The sequence below is a fragment of the Phalaenopsis equestris genome, unplaced genomic scaffold (assembly GCF_001263595.1).
Source record: "Phalaenopsis equestris unplaced genomic scaffold, ASM126359v1 Scaffold000428, whole genome shotgun sequence".
Lineage (NCBI taxonomy): Eukaryota > Viridiplantae > Streptophyta > Magnoliopsida > Asparagales > Orchidaceae > Phalaenopsis > Phalaenopsis equestris.
The window spans coordinates 1,384,902-1,400,257 of NW_018164869.1; the positions used below are offsets into that span (position 1 = coordinate 1,384,902).

The 15,356-nt window shown below is 35.3% G+C and overlaps 1 long non-coding RNA gene across 1 annotated transcript; it reads left to right on the forward strand.

Moving 5' to 3' along the window:
• The first annotated feature begins 451 nt into the window (after window positions 1-451).
• LOC110027535 lies at window positions 452-14,807 on the forward strand. The gene is made up of 4 exons (XR_002294344.1): window positions 452-698; window positions 849-961; window positions 1,198-1,274; window positions 14,546-14,807. It is a non-coding gene; the product is annotated as an uncharacterized LOC110027535 (long non-coding RNA).
• The last annotated feature ends 549 nt before the right edge of the window (window positions 14,808-15,356 follow it).

Consider the following 15,356-nt stretch of genomic DNA (forward strand, 5'->3'; position numbering starts at 1 on the left):
CTCTAATATTAATATACAAAAATAATATTATATATTAATTATATAACTTATATTATATAAATATACAATATCTATATTAGTATATTACTACTATAGTATATTAATATATTATTATTATTATTTTATTATATATTTTAATTTATAAAATTTAATGTTTTAAAATATAATAAATTTTTTATATATAATTATTTTATATTATTTTATATTTCAAACAATAACGATTCGAACACGAACGAACGCATTACTGTTCGTGTTTGGTTCGTTTAACTAACCGAACGAAAAAAATTTATTCGTGTTTGTTTAGTTTACTTATCGAACGAATCGAACATAAACTCGTTGACGAACTGAACACGAACTGTTCGCGAACAAGGAGCTTTTTTGGCAGCCCTAATTAAAACAATACATATTGGAAGGTTATAGTGGAGGCTATTAACCACGCGTGCTTATTACTTAATATTTCCCCGTCTTCTCTCTAGATAATCCTCCGTCCCTCTCGTTTCGTTCGGCAGAAGGACCAGTGGAGTACCACAAGCTGCAGGGCGCCAGACTTCTCGATCTCAGTTTCTCCACTCGTGATCTTCAGTTCACCTCGCCTGTAAGGATTCCGCGGCACTTTCTACAGTGCCGGGCGAGCAGAAAGGCGAGCGGCCTGCGAAGTACCGCCGGCTAGGTTTCCGGGACAAAATGAGACAAAATCAGTGAGTACGAAACCTCTTTCACCCTATTTGAGACATTCCTTTCATTCCTCTTGTTTCTATTTTAAGTTTTGCCTCGCTTTTTCTCCATTGTTCATTCTGTACTCCGAATTCGTGTTGGAAGTGTCGTAAGTGATTTTTGAATTTTTATAGGAATTTTAGCATGATATCATCGAAGAGAAAGAGGAGATTGAGAAGATAGAAAGAAGAGGGAAGAATTTTTTGTAGCTTCGGAAAGATAGACTGTGCCGAGAAGCCTAGTTGAGGTAAGAAAGTTATTTTTTTTATTAAATTACCGTATGAACTAATATATTATGAATATTTAGGTAGTTTAAGGTTTCAGTTTGGTTACCTAAGCCGGCAATTTCGAAGCAAGCATATAACAAATCGTCTTAAAATGACTCCTTAAATTTAAGATAACATAATCCTATGCTAATTTTAGAAGAATAATTCAATTTACAAAAATCACTTGAATCTTAAAATTTAATATTATGTTTTATAGGTTCTTGAACTAAACATAAAAGTCATAGCAACCTCCAACTAGCTATCGAAGATAACGATTTTAGCGTGGCAACCGAAGTGAGTAATTACATTTCTAAATTTCAGTAATCGTCTTTTTTTCAAAATGTATGTTGATTACATGTATGCTGCACTTCGGTCAGATTTATATTACAATAGATTCTTCATATTTGCAGATAGGAAAGATATGCATAAAAGGTATGTATGTGATGCATAACATCTATGATATACATGATGTGCACGATGGATTTGATAGGAAAGATACACATGATAAACACGACAAAAAAATTATATGCATGATATAAATAAGAGATATGCATGAGATAAATATATGAATGATATGAGAGGTACATGATGAAAATTGTATAACAGAGTAATAATAAGTATGCATATTAGTAGATTTCATAAAGATGTCTCAGAATAATATATGTATGAAGAATGAAATAATTTATATATGAATGTATATATGTGCATGTTCAAAAGTGAAGTTTTCCCTCTAATGATACAGGCATGAGCCGCCAGTGTACCCGTGAGCGTGGAGTTTTTCTGCCATCCAAGATAATTGTGATGATTAAATCATTAACTGTTGTGCTGACGAGATAATATCAGTTAGGGGCGAACAAACTAGAGCTTACTTCACCAGACAATTTTAATGTTTACATTACTAACCGTTGTGACAACAAAATAATATCGGTCAAGGGTAGGTAATGAGCTTTCCACCATAGACAATTGCGATGTGTAAATAACTAACTGGTGTGCCGACGGGAGCCAATGGGGCAATATCAGTCAAGAGTGTGTTAGTTTTGTTCATGGTGATTCTCACAGGGACAAATGTATATGTAAAAACTAAAAAGTAAAAGTAAAGTTAAAGTAAATGCTTGTAGAAGATTGAGTATTTTCATTTAAAAAAAATCATTGATACATGCATTATCATTTATCAGATTTATTGTAAGCATATATCAGATTGCTTATAAAAAATTTGAAAGTCCAGTATATTATAAAATTTGTTATAGATTCGCATACAAATTAAATTCTTTTTCTTATATTATGTAGTTTAGAAGTGTGATTACTCTTGAGTTATTTTTAGGTTTTAAACATTTAAACATGATGAATAGAGTATGAGCAAATATATACAAGGGGGAAGAACAACAATTAAAAATGTACAATTTTTTACTTATTAATTTTTATTGCTTTCTTTAGTCAATCTATTATGTATTCTTTTGAATATTGAATTGATAGTAATAGAAATAAAATATCATAAGTATACTTTTCACCGTTTGACCATCTACTCCCGTCTTGGTTAATTTCAAGCCCCGAGTCGGGTTGTGACACCATAAGAATTATGTGATCCATAGTCGCCTCATCATCATTTTATCATTTTTAAAAGAATCATTATATATAATAACTTTGTCATACTTGAATTTTGTCTAAACATCATCTTCAAAAGCTTCTTCAATTCTAAATATTTCATCTACTCTCTATATCAGTTACCATTAAATTCAATACAATTTCAAACAAAATAATAAATTAGTAACATAAGCAATTCACTATAATTAAATTATCCTCAAAATTTTTTGGCACTCACACCCTATCTATTTTTTTTAAATGATTATGAAATAGAAGCTGATCCAAATTTAGTAGCCCTTTTCAATATCAACATTGATAGCTTCATTCCCTTCATTATTAAAGCTTTTTCATTCATCTTTAAATTCAAATCATTCCTTAAATTTTGGAATTATCAATTTATCATTAAATAATATATCATAAACAACCGAAGAATTTGTTCTATCACAGCCATTTTTTTTACAACTTCTTAATAACTTCAGGTGTTTAATTCAATTATTCATCATTTGAGGAATAATGTGGTGATTTTTTAACACGAGGATCAAGCTATGTTATGGCTGTTATTTATCTCATTTTTGTAAGTATTTTCAAGATACCTTGTAGTATAAAATGGATATAATTAGCTTAGTAGATGTTAGGAATTCATTTATTTCAAAGAAGCTTATTTCCAAGCTCAAGAGCATCAGAAAAGAAAGGCATCATTGATAGATTGTTTGTTAGGGTGAAACGTTTTGAGAAGGGATCCATCTATAGTTATGACAAATGCAAATCAGTTGAAAGGTGCAAGGCTCATTTTTACAATAAGAAAAAATTGGCGCAAAAAAAAAAAAAAAAATCAATGCATCAAGAGGAAAGGGAAGTGAACATATGAGAACCAGAACAAGAAAATTGCATTAATTAAAGAAGAAATAGCAGCAAATTGATTACAATTATAAGGAGGGCAAGCCAAAGGATATTATTATATTGACATATTTTTATATGTTTTTTCAGTGATTGTATAACTCAAATGCAGCATTTAGAAAATTCCTGACTTGGCTTATTAATATCATGTGACCCCATAAGAAAATGCTTTCCAGTAAAAACCATGTGTTTATTCCATTTATATGGGAAAAAAAGCTACATACAAAATTAAAAATTTTGGGACAGTGAGTTTGAGGATGCTTGGTGGTGTGACTAGGACATTCAAGAGTTGGGCATATTTTATCTAAAAAAAGTGAATATCTTTGAGTGCATTTAGTAATATAGTATGCATGTCTTTTGGTGATGTCAAAGTTCCTAAAATTTGCATAGGTGTATTGGTTATTAGAAAGGTAAGTATAGTTGGTCAACTCCATGTGTTACACGTAATTTTAAGTGTAACTGGTTCCACTTTGCTATCATCTATGTTAGAGCATTGTGTTTATGGTATACACAACAGTGTTGGCTTCTTAGCCCTAGGAAAAGTGTTAGAACATAGATTAGCTTATGATGTATAGTGTTCTCATTATCAAGTCATATCATTCCAAACAGATATAATGAAGAGATGGTATTTTTAAGTTATAACAAGTCAATTGCAAGTCTAGATTCAAATTTGATGAATCCATCTTAGTGTGCAGTAGATGTGCTTCAAATGTCTCTAGCAAGTGTGAAGTTCAAGTGTTATTTTGATTTGATGAAATTACATGGTGCTTAGGTCTTGGGGATTTAGGAGCTCAAAGTGGCGGACTCAGAGAGAAAAGTAATTGCTAGGTTATCAATTAAATATTAAGTTGATGAAGAGAATTATTAAATTTTGACTCAACATAATTTTATGTTTGATAAAATATTTGTCGAACAAGAATTGAAGCATTACCAGGGATCCAGTATAACTAAAGAATATTTTCCTAGTTTTGTGAAAAGAAAGAATCTGGTTTAGGTGGCATTAAGGAGCCCTTGAATTGTGTTTACGTCATTTTTGTGAGAAAAACAAACCCAACTAAATTTTTGCGAAGCTCAAGTCAAGGAAAAACTAAGGATCCTTGATTTTTATGCAATTCTTGAGATTAGTGTGGCTTCCTTGATTGTTGGCTCATAACATAGGATTTGTTGACATAAACATCATCGTTGATTATCATGCAAACTTCTTATAAATCTCTCTTAATTTTGAGAGGATATTATACTACCATACCAGGTGTGATCTCTCTCACTCATGAATACATAAAAGAAGATTATCTTAAGATGATGGTTTGTGGCTAGGTATACCTGCAAAAATGCATCTTTATTTTCTACATATGGTCAGTTTGAAATATTTATACACAAGAATCCCCTTTTACAGTAAGGTGAATAATATCATGAAAATTGTAGAAAAGTGCAAATCCATTTTAGGAAAGAATTTGTTGAGAAATTAGGGCGAAAAAAAATAAGAATCGATACAAATCTAGAAGAACACACAGAGATTTATGAGATTCAACAAATATGCCTACGTCTTTGGGAGCAGAGCGGCGACTTCCTTTTCAATATTCAGAAAAGAGTACAAAATACAATATTCAAAATTTCGGGGTCTCAAAGACTTCTCTAAGGTTACAAACAGGACATATATATAATCCTATAATACAATATGTAATTACTTAAATCACCCATGTACCAAACCGCCGAGTCTTGTCCCGCACCCCCAACCCACATAATGAAAGTCTCCTGATTGGACAGATCATCCCGCTCCACTCCGCTTGTGGGCTCCGCTCCGCTCCAGCATCTGTCCCATTTATGATATATGAGTCATACCTAACAAATCTCCACCTTGGTGAATATCCAACCTCTTAGGAGAAATACATATATCCAACAAATTTCCACCTCATGTGTCTAACAAATCTCTAACTTGGTGAATATTCAGCCCCTTACGAGAAATACATATGTCTAACAAATTTCCACCTTGGCGAATATCTAGCCCCTTAGGAGAAAATACATTATGGAGTTTCTTATGCATCAATGTGAGTTGGGCCACAAATCCTTTTAAATAATCCCTTAATTAAGATTCCCTTAATTAAGTTTTTCAGAAAAAAAAACTCTCTTAATTAAATTAAATTCTTTTCCTTAAACTTCTAAGAAAAGCTTCGCCTCCATTTTATAGAAAAGCTCATTTTTACTTCTAGAAAAACTCTACTTTTCTTCAACAAAACTCTGTCACCGCTTTCCTTACAGAAAGAAATCTTTCTTTTCCCGAGTGCAGCAGCAGATTCGCTTTCCTTGCCTTTCCCGAGTCCTGGAAAATCTCTGGAATATCTCCGCGTTAAATTTATTTTTCCGCGTACTTTACTTTTCCGCGTTCGCCCTTCCAATTCTGCTTCGCGCTGCCCGAATGCCTCCCGCGCCGCCGAACAGAGCCCTTCGTCGCGAATCCTTCTCACCTAGTAGAGAACTGCCTTTGTAATAGTCTTGCAGCCCTCGTTCATTTTGTTCTGCCCGAACCGCACACGAACTAGCCTCGATTCCGAACCTTCGCGAACGACTTCGTCTGGACCGTAGAACCCTGTCGAACCTTCTGTCACCTTCGCAGAACCGATTGCTTGGTCTTCTGCTTCGCAAAACTGCTCCCCGTCCCGCGATCGCGTGACGCCGGATTTCTGATCGCTAATCCGCCGAACTGTCGAAGCTTGCTTCGTCTTGGAAATTTCTCTGCGTCGAGATCCGAACTGCTGGTAAGCTTGCATAAATCTTTCTCTAGTCGCCAATCTACTATGCCAAAATCTTCTTTATTCTTGCGCCGCCGAAATTTTTCTTCTCTGTCCTAGAACCTCGCTCTGATACCACTTGTTGAGAAATTAAGGCGAAGAAAAACAAGAATCGACACAAGTCCAGAAGAACACACAGAGATTTACGAGGTTCGACAGAGATGCCTACGTCCTCGGGAGCAGAGCGACGACTTCCTTTTCAATATTAAAAAAAGAGTACATAATACAAGATTTAGAATCTCGGGGTCTCAAAGACTTCCCTAGGGTTACAAACATGATATATAACCCTATAGTACAATATGTAATTACTTAAATTACCCCTGTACCAAACCGCGGGGTGTTGCCCCCGCTCCCCCAATCCACATAATGAAACTCTCTCGATTGGACAGATCTTTCTGCTCCATTTTGTTCATGGGCTCCGCTCCGCTCCAACATCTGTCCCATTTATGGTATATGAGTCATACCTAACAAAATTTATTTACTTCTTGCAGAATACACTCCAATAATGACATTTCCTTTATTTGTATTTCCTCTATTTTGTTCTTCCCTTTTTAGAGGGACTCTTGTTATGTTTTTTTCATTACATATGCATACATACATACATACATACATATATATATATATATATATATACTTTCCAGATTCTATATGGTTATCAGAATCGTAGCCTTAGATCCTCTTTTATTTTAGTTCTCGATCGCGATTGCAGCCATTGCTCATCTTCAGGGTTGAAGCATACCGTGGCCTCTCTGCATCTCCGTCTTTGATCACAACAGCGGCTCACGGGCTGGACGTGATCCTCCTCGTCTTCTTTCCATCTCGACGATTCCATAAAGTGAGTCACGGAACCCTACAAAGTCCTCTGCATCTAGTGTCGAGGCATCCTTTGCGCCACAATTGATTTTCTTTGTACGACATCGACCACTCTAGAGACTTTTTCTCCTCACGGACGAGATCATAGGGCTCAAGTCCAGCTGCCCCACTCGAACAGAACGCTCAGTCTGTTAATCCTTCGAGTTGATATGTCACAAACATCTCAGTTTTTTCCTTCTTCGGTTAGCTAGATTTGTCGACGAAAGCAGCGAACTAGTAGACTTTCAATCCTTGATTTGACTTTCTCTAGCCGACAACTCATAGGTCGAAAAAGGCCCGATCACCAAGAGCATGTGAAAACAAAGAGCTACGCATCTTCCTCTAGTTCCTATTTGTCCATCCAGTTGAACAACCGAACTAAGACTATGTTTGGGGGCAGTTGCAGCTGCGGGCTGGCTATCTATTTGGTACAACTGTGTGAAACCAGATGTCGGGCAGCTGTTTATGGAAAACAAGACCATACTGTCCCGATTTGTTAAAACTATTTAAAAGAAGACTATGACAATCATATTTTTGAAACTTCAGTAAACCCCGAAAGTGCTAACAACTTTTGTTCTGGAATAAGAACACATATGCAACACAATCTTATGTATTTACATGTCTAACACATAAACTTTTAAGTTTTACGAATATTTGCATATTATTTTGGAGCTCTTATGAAATTGGGTAGCATATATGTAATATAGTAAATTTAAGTGTTAGATATATAAATATGTGAAATTAATTATGGTTTTAAAATTGCAATAACAAAAGAAAAATGAAAACCTATTAATTGTCCTATGCCAAGCAAGACCGCACCAACTTTCAAAATTTATCAACTTTGATCTCAATTAGTGTATCAAGATGAAGATGATGGTCTAAAGAATAGACAAGCTATGGTACGGGCACCTTAAAAGTTTAGAAAAACTTTCGCTTCACTAACTATGTTCCAAATTTTATCATGTTAAGGCTTCTATCATGTTAATGAAATAATGTCGTGCTTGAAGTGCTCTTTTTCCAACAGAAATATATTAATAACTTCAGGAAAAAGCAAAAGAACTTAAAATGATGCACCGATTTATTTATAATTGGTTGATAATGGGGTAGTTTATTCAAATTAATACTAGCTTAGCACCCATTGAGAACTTTCGGGCTCAATGCAATATATTGCATCACTCAAACTTAAGAATCAAATTTATGGTCAAAATAAGTCAAATACTAGTTTTGTATAGTTTTGGATCGGTCCTGTTACTCATCCAAGGCATACATTTTGCTTTGTATAAGTATCAAGTTGACTAGAACAAAGAGCTAAGCAGAAATTTGCACAAAAAAAGGAAAATGAGAGAACTGTGATGCACATTTTATGGGAGGTCATGCATGATTTTCTCAACCATAACTCAAAATGATTCCACAATAGAGCTCATCACCGATTGACCAACCAGCTAGCTTAATAGACATCACACTGACATACATACTAATACAAGTCATGCATGATTTCCTTAGTGCTGCCTCACACAAAACATACTAATAAAGTGTAGACTGGGATCAGTTAGTTCTAGAACGAATTGGTTTCTGAACCTATGAACCTTGAGCATATAAAGAAAATATAAAAAAGAAAATATAAAGAAAAACTAGAGGAATTAAGCCTATTAAATGCCATAGAATCCAAGGTTATATCAAAACAAGTTATTAATAGGTTGGTTGGACAACATTCGCCACAGTTTGCAACAAAATCAAGATTTAGTTGTCCATTGATGAACAAAACGATGTGCAAGATACCATGGTTGTTAGGAAAAGATTAACAAACATATTTACCCAAATCCCAGAAAATATGCAATAATTAAATTATAATACTAACAGAAACAGGGATTCATATTCAAATATAATCAGCACCATCACCTATTTAGAGATGAGTATAGTCCGCTCAATTTGAAGCTTATGTTTCTCTTTTCCATTAGAATTTAAGAGAAACTCTTAAACTAAATTGAAAACTTTGATCTATGATATGGGTTAAGTACATATGGTCTGGAAATTCAAATAATTTATGTTAAATTTGGTTAGCAAGTTAGAAAAAGAACAAGCTCAAGGCTGAGAATTCATTATGGCAATAAAAAGGCCAATGGATTCCTACACAACAAACCAAAAGATAATTCGATTTCATTTACTTCATTTACACTTAAAAATCATGGTGTAAAATCCTGAATAAACATGGTAGCTATAGAGAACTGTAAATTCTATCAAATCGTTTCTGTATACTACAAAAATAACTCATTTGGTGCAATAGATAAACGAAAACTATTACCATCCCAACAAAAAATTAAAGAGAGAAAAATGATTAGAAATATCATAATCAGTAGAGCAGATGAATTGGCACGTTTAACTTACTAATTTCTTTTAACAAGTTTACACCAGATGATGGCAAGTTACATATATGGTTAATCTCCTGAACTAAAATGTTCAAGCTTTAATCAAGCTTTGATTACCTTCCCGTTTTCAACCTTAGGAGTAACATCAACTTGATGGATTTTTACGGATTGTCACAGAAGATCGAAGCCGTCACTACATTATAAATGCAATAATTCAGACGCAAGAATAGCATCAGGAATAGACGAGTAATTTTCTGGAAAATATCAAAAATAAATAAAAAATTAAAAAGAAGTTCGCAAAAATTATTACCCAAACTCAAGCGTAAGTCGCATCCCTGTTCGATCAATGCAGACGATCAGATAAATAGAGAATGTGGGAGAGAAGAAAGACGAGCTTGGGCCTTGAGGAGGCGTAGGGAGCTTCGGGAACAAGACGCAGGGGCTTCAAGCGGAAGAAGAAGACGCGCGGGTTACGTTGCTCGTTGAGAAAGAAGGCGCAGGTTACCTGGTTCGTCGAGGAAGAAGAAGGTGCGGGTGGCTTCGTGAGAAGGCTTCACAACACCAGGCGGGAAGCGTTCGCGAGATAAGAAGATCGCGGGGCCTACGCTAATATTAGCGAAGCGAACCCGGGGTTGCGGGGTCGATCCCGCGGCCTGCTTTCTGCCAATTTTAGCGGTGTTCGGTCGTGAAGTCAGCATCCAATTGATCGAATGTTACGATTTGGGACCTCGCCGCGTAAACGACTCCAAACGGACCCTAAGGCTCCTTGGGGCCGCATTTTTCGAGCATCGCGGCCACATACTACAAAGTTTTCATTTTTTTTTTTTGTGCTTTCCTTCAGCGGCAGCGGCCGTTTGCCGCTAAATAGGATGAATGCGGGCCGCGGGATCGAACCCGCGGCCCGACGTTCTTGAACATTAATACCTTCTTTGCCCCGCTCGAAAGTCCTTCACGAAAGCTACTCTAACCTTGTTCGGGAAACCACTGCTCCTTGCTTATCGCGAAGCCCAACGCCGCTGCTCCTGCTCCTAGTGAAGCCTCCCTCTGCTCCTCTCCCAGGCCGCTGCTCATCTTCCACCGTCGAGTCCTGATCAAGGTCGCTGCTCCTAATCGGTACGTCTCCTCCCAATTTGTTTCCTTGTTGTACTTCATGGCTTCGTATCCAGGAGTCCTCTTCCTATTGCTTTTCGTTGTTTGCGTATTCATTGCTCGCTTTCGATTTTATTTTAGACTGCTCGTACAGGCAAAATAAGTATTAAGGGCTATTGATTTGTAATAGATAAAGATTGATTTTTAATTTTTCTAAACACTCTTCTATGATTAATCTTACATCTTTGTTCTTGCATATTATTCAATTCTTGTTATCACTATTTTTGCAATCTGTCTGTTTATTAATCCTTAGTTATTATCAAATTCTTAACTGTAATATATATCTATATCTATATATACATATACATGTTTGCAAGACATACGGTTAAAGTTCTTAACTGTAATATATATCTACTGAAGGGCTATATATACAATCTTTCTGTTTGGTAACAACTTGAATGAATTCCTTAAAGAATGGAAGCTTACAAGGATGATTGAAAATTTGATTAGAAAGATGAATGAAATTTTGAAATTGGAGTTAGAAGAAAAATGAAATTTTGAAGCTCCTTAATACCCAAGCATTTGTTTATTAGAAGATAATATTATAAGCCTAGAACAAAAACTTGGTTGGAATAACTTATTTCCCATATTAAGATCGAGGGCACATTCCTCTCAGAATCTCTAAAATATTGATTCATATTTTATTGCATACTCTCACGGGATTGATTTGTTAAACATGATTTAGTTCAAATAGTCATTGCATTGGGTTTTATTTTGCCTCATATTGATTATTTTAGTTGATTTGCGTATCACAGTTTTCTACTTTCTTATTAATTTTACTGTTGTGTTTCATGATTTTGTTTTGACATAGTAATAATATGGATAATAAACCTAAATGGGTTACTACACCCGTATTGTGAGAAAAAGAAACGAAAATTATATTGTGATATTTGCCTTAAAGAGATTGAAAGGGGAAATAAGCCTACGACCTATTTCAATAAAGAAATGTAACAAAATATTATCAGATATTTCAAGGAATATACAGGCAGAGAGTACGACAGATGGAAGCAACTGAAGAATGACTGAAAAATTGGAAAGAATTGAAAAGGGGATCTACGGGTCTGGGTTGGGATTCAGTGAAGCGAACAGTTGATGCACAAAGACTTGCGGTGAGCATTATTTGTAAACTTTGTTATTTTGTAACTCCATAGTTTATTCTTAATTGGGTGTTTATCAATTTATATGTAGGTGGTGCCTGCTGTAAAGAAGTTTAAGTTTTTTTGAATAGAGCCTGAATTTGAGGAGAAACTCGACCGCATGTGGGGGGGGGGGTGGTTGCAACGGGGAACTATGCATATAGCCCAAGTGAGACATGATTCGCTGGCAATGTTGTGAATTTGGGAACCCCTGGAGGTTCAGTTGATTTCATTGACGTCCACGACCCGGATCAGAACGAATATGAAACTATTTCCCATTTCAAACGTCCAAAAATTGTTGATAAAAGAAAATCTAGTGTTTCTTCCCTCAGAAATGAGCTATCCGGGCGGTTTCTTGTTTCAAGTTAGAATGTCAAGCTTCTCATTCAAGCACTATCGAGGAAGCACTTGAAATCCTAAGCGCTACTGCCGAAATTTATACAGATAAAGATTTATATCTGTTCGTAGCAGAAATATAAAGAAACAGGTCTGTAGAGATATATTTATGAAGATGTCTGCCGCCCGCAGAGTGAAATATATTCGACGTTTTTATGATTGCTAGAACATTTGAAATATTTTATATTTTTCATCACTATAACATTTATACTACATTATTTTTATGATTGCTTGAACATATAAGATGTTTTATATTTTTAATCACTAGAACATTTCTACCGCATTATTTATTTTTTTCTTTCTAGAGTTATACTGTGAACTTTAATATACCCTTCTAATTATATGCAAAAGTCTCTTTTTTATGTCAAACTCTCATGCGCTTATCGCTCTGGTTACATATAGGGATGGCGATCACCATAGTTGCAAATAGAAGAAGACAGAAAATGACCAACATGGACTCACGAAGAAGAAAGCAGAGAGGGATGTTTCGGACGACAATATACTTGATGTACGAGTACTACAACGCGTACATTGATCGGTCTTCATGCATGACATCTTCATATATTGACGATAAATGGGTTGGAGAGTTGCTTGCGAGGCACCTAACAAGATTTTATAATATATTTCGAATGAGCAAGACATTATTTATGGATCTTCTGGAATTATTCGTAGGAGTTCACGGTCTTCATGGATCTTCGAGGACCACTCCACGTGATGTGCTCGCAATAACACTGTTCATATTATCCCAAAATGAGTCCATGTGAGAAGCGATGAAGCGATTTCAGCACTCATCCGAAACAATAAGCAGATACTTCTCAATCGAATTGAGCGCACTTGTTAGTCTGTCTTCTCATGTCATCTGCCTCTCAGATTATAAGTTCGAGCAGACACCCGCTGAGATATCAAATGATGCGTGATATATGCTCTTCTTCAAGGTATTCTCTCGGATGCAATATAGTTAATTTTTTTAGAGTATACAATGATATGTCGATCCTAACATTAACTCAACCAAGACTGTATCGGCGCGATTGATGGAACACATGTTGACACACATATCCCAAATAATGAAAAGGTTGCATTTATCGGCCGTTGTGGTAGCTCCATCTAAAATGTTATGGTCGTCTGTGACTTCAACATGTGTTTCACTTTTGTTAAGTCTGGTTGGGAGGGCAGCACACATGACAATCGAGTTTTGAAATCTGCGACGCGGGATCCCAGTACCAAATTTCCACATCCTCCTGCAGGTACGCTCGGGATTTAGCTCATTGAATGCCCAACTTGAATCTTCATATTAATTATTCAATTTATCAGACAAATACTATTTGGTCGATGCTAGTTACCCATTGCAACGAGGGTATCTAAAGTCATTTCCTGACACGAGAAATCACATACCAGGCTTTGCACGTGCAAATAATGTTACACGAGGCAGAAAAGAAATGTTTAATAAACGACATTCATCGTTACGTGGTGTAATTGAGTGGACTTTTGATGTGGAAAAAAAAAGGGTGATACTCCGTGATATGCCTCCCTATAATTTTTCCAAGCAGGTACAAATTGTGTTTGCTACAATGACTCTCCACTATTACATTAGAAGACATCATTCCCATAACGATATCGACTTCCATTTGGCGGAAGAGGATGAAGAACATGTGTCTGTAGAAGCATTTGAATACCTTCTAGGTCAGTCTTTCACAGAATATGAGAATGAGGCTTCCACCACCTGTACTGTAGACGGAGAATGTGCAAACGAAATGACAGAATTGAGGGAACATATAACTGATGCGATAGTAGACGCATGATTGGATAAATGTAGCTTGTATGGATGATAAATTATGTTTATTATGGATTTGAATAAACATTTATTATGGAAACCATAAAAGTAGCTTCTTTGGATGATAAAACAGTTTTTTTTTTAAATTATTTCTTGTGATATTTCTTCCCTTCCTAATTATTTTTCTTTAGTGGTTAAAAATTTGATTGAATTATGTCATTTGTATTAAAAATTTGATTAAAAATCTATTTTCTTTCTTTGTATTTAATCTTGGTTTGTGTGGCTTTATAATCTTTAGATTGTTTTAATTTTTCTTTCTTTGTATCTTAATTCAAACATCTCACTTAGGCTATTTATATTTATTTATTATAATAGATACTCTGCTTCATTAAACTAGTTAAGTCTTCATATGGAAGTTACTATAAAGCTGAAGGTTTTTATGTGGAAGTTGCTATAAAGCTGAAGCTTTGCGATTATGCTTAGGATCATAACATTTGTGTTCAATCTGCTCTTTTTTTGTTTTAGTTAATGTAATGTTTATATGTTCTTATGGAGGTTGACATAAAGCTGAAGCTGTGCTTTTCATAGTTATGAAATTTTATTTTAGTGCTGGACTCATATAAACCAGCAGGTTGGTTGCTGGTAGTGGAGGATTGCAAAAAGGCCGCAAAACGGCATGTGCGAGCAACAAGTGGTGGTAGATTGAACAGCTCCTAAATACATTCTCCACTACCAGCAGATTTGATACAAGGGTGTAATCTCTGCAAAATGGATGTACAATGGAGATTTGATCTCCAATCTGTTGTACGCATATATGAACTTCTAAGTTGTATTTTGATGTAATGTCATGTATTATTTTTGTTGTAAATATCAATCCCATTGTTGAAACTTCACCTGCTTTTTTATATTTCGTTAATACCTTGCCTTATGCATGTGGGTATGTGGTCTACGGATATGTGGTATATTATTGGTGATGTATTTATTGAAACTGAAAGCATCCATTTTGGAGCTCATGTATATAGATGCCTGCATTAATTTATGTTGAGGCTATGATACCCTTTTTCTCTTGCTTTGGTTTTTTTTATCAACATGCTTTATTAGCAACATATGATTCGAACCGCAGACTAGAGAGGGCCTACATCCAACGAAGCAAATGCTTGCCAATTGATCTGGGAACACCAATTGTATTTGAGGTTAACTTCTGATTCCATGATGCAGTTGTAGGGAATTGTTTATTGGATTTGCTGCTTGAGATATTAAAATGAATCCGAGCTTCTGATTCTACAATTCCTTGCTCACTTTTCCATACATGTCTTCAAGCAATCCTTTTAGTTTTATTTTGGCATAGCTAAGGTCTGTTTTGGTTTCTTTTTCTCGTACTCCTGTTTAATGTTCTTAAATATTGATGCTGAAGGATGATTGAGACCTGACCTCCATGCTCT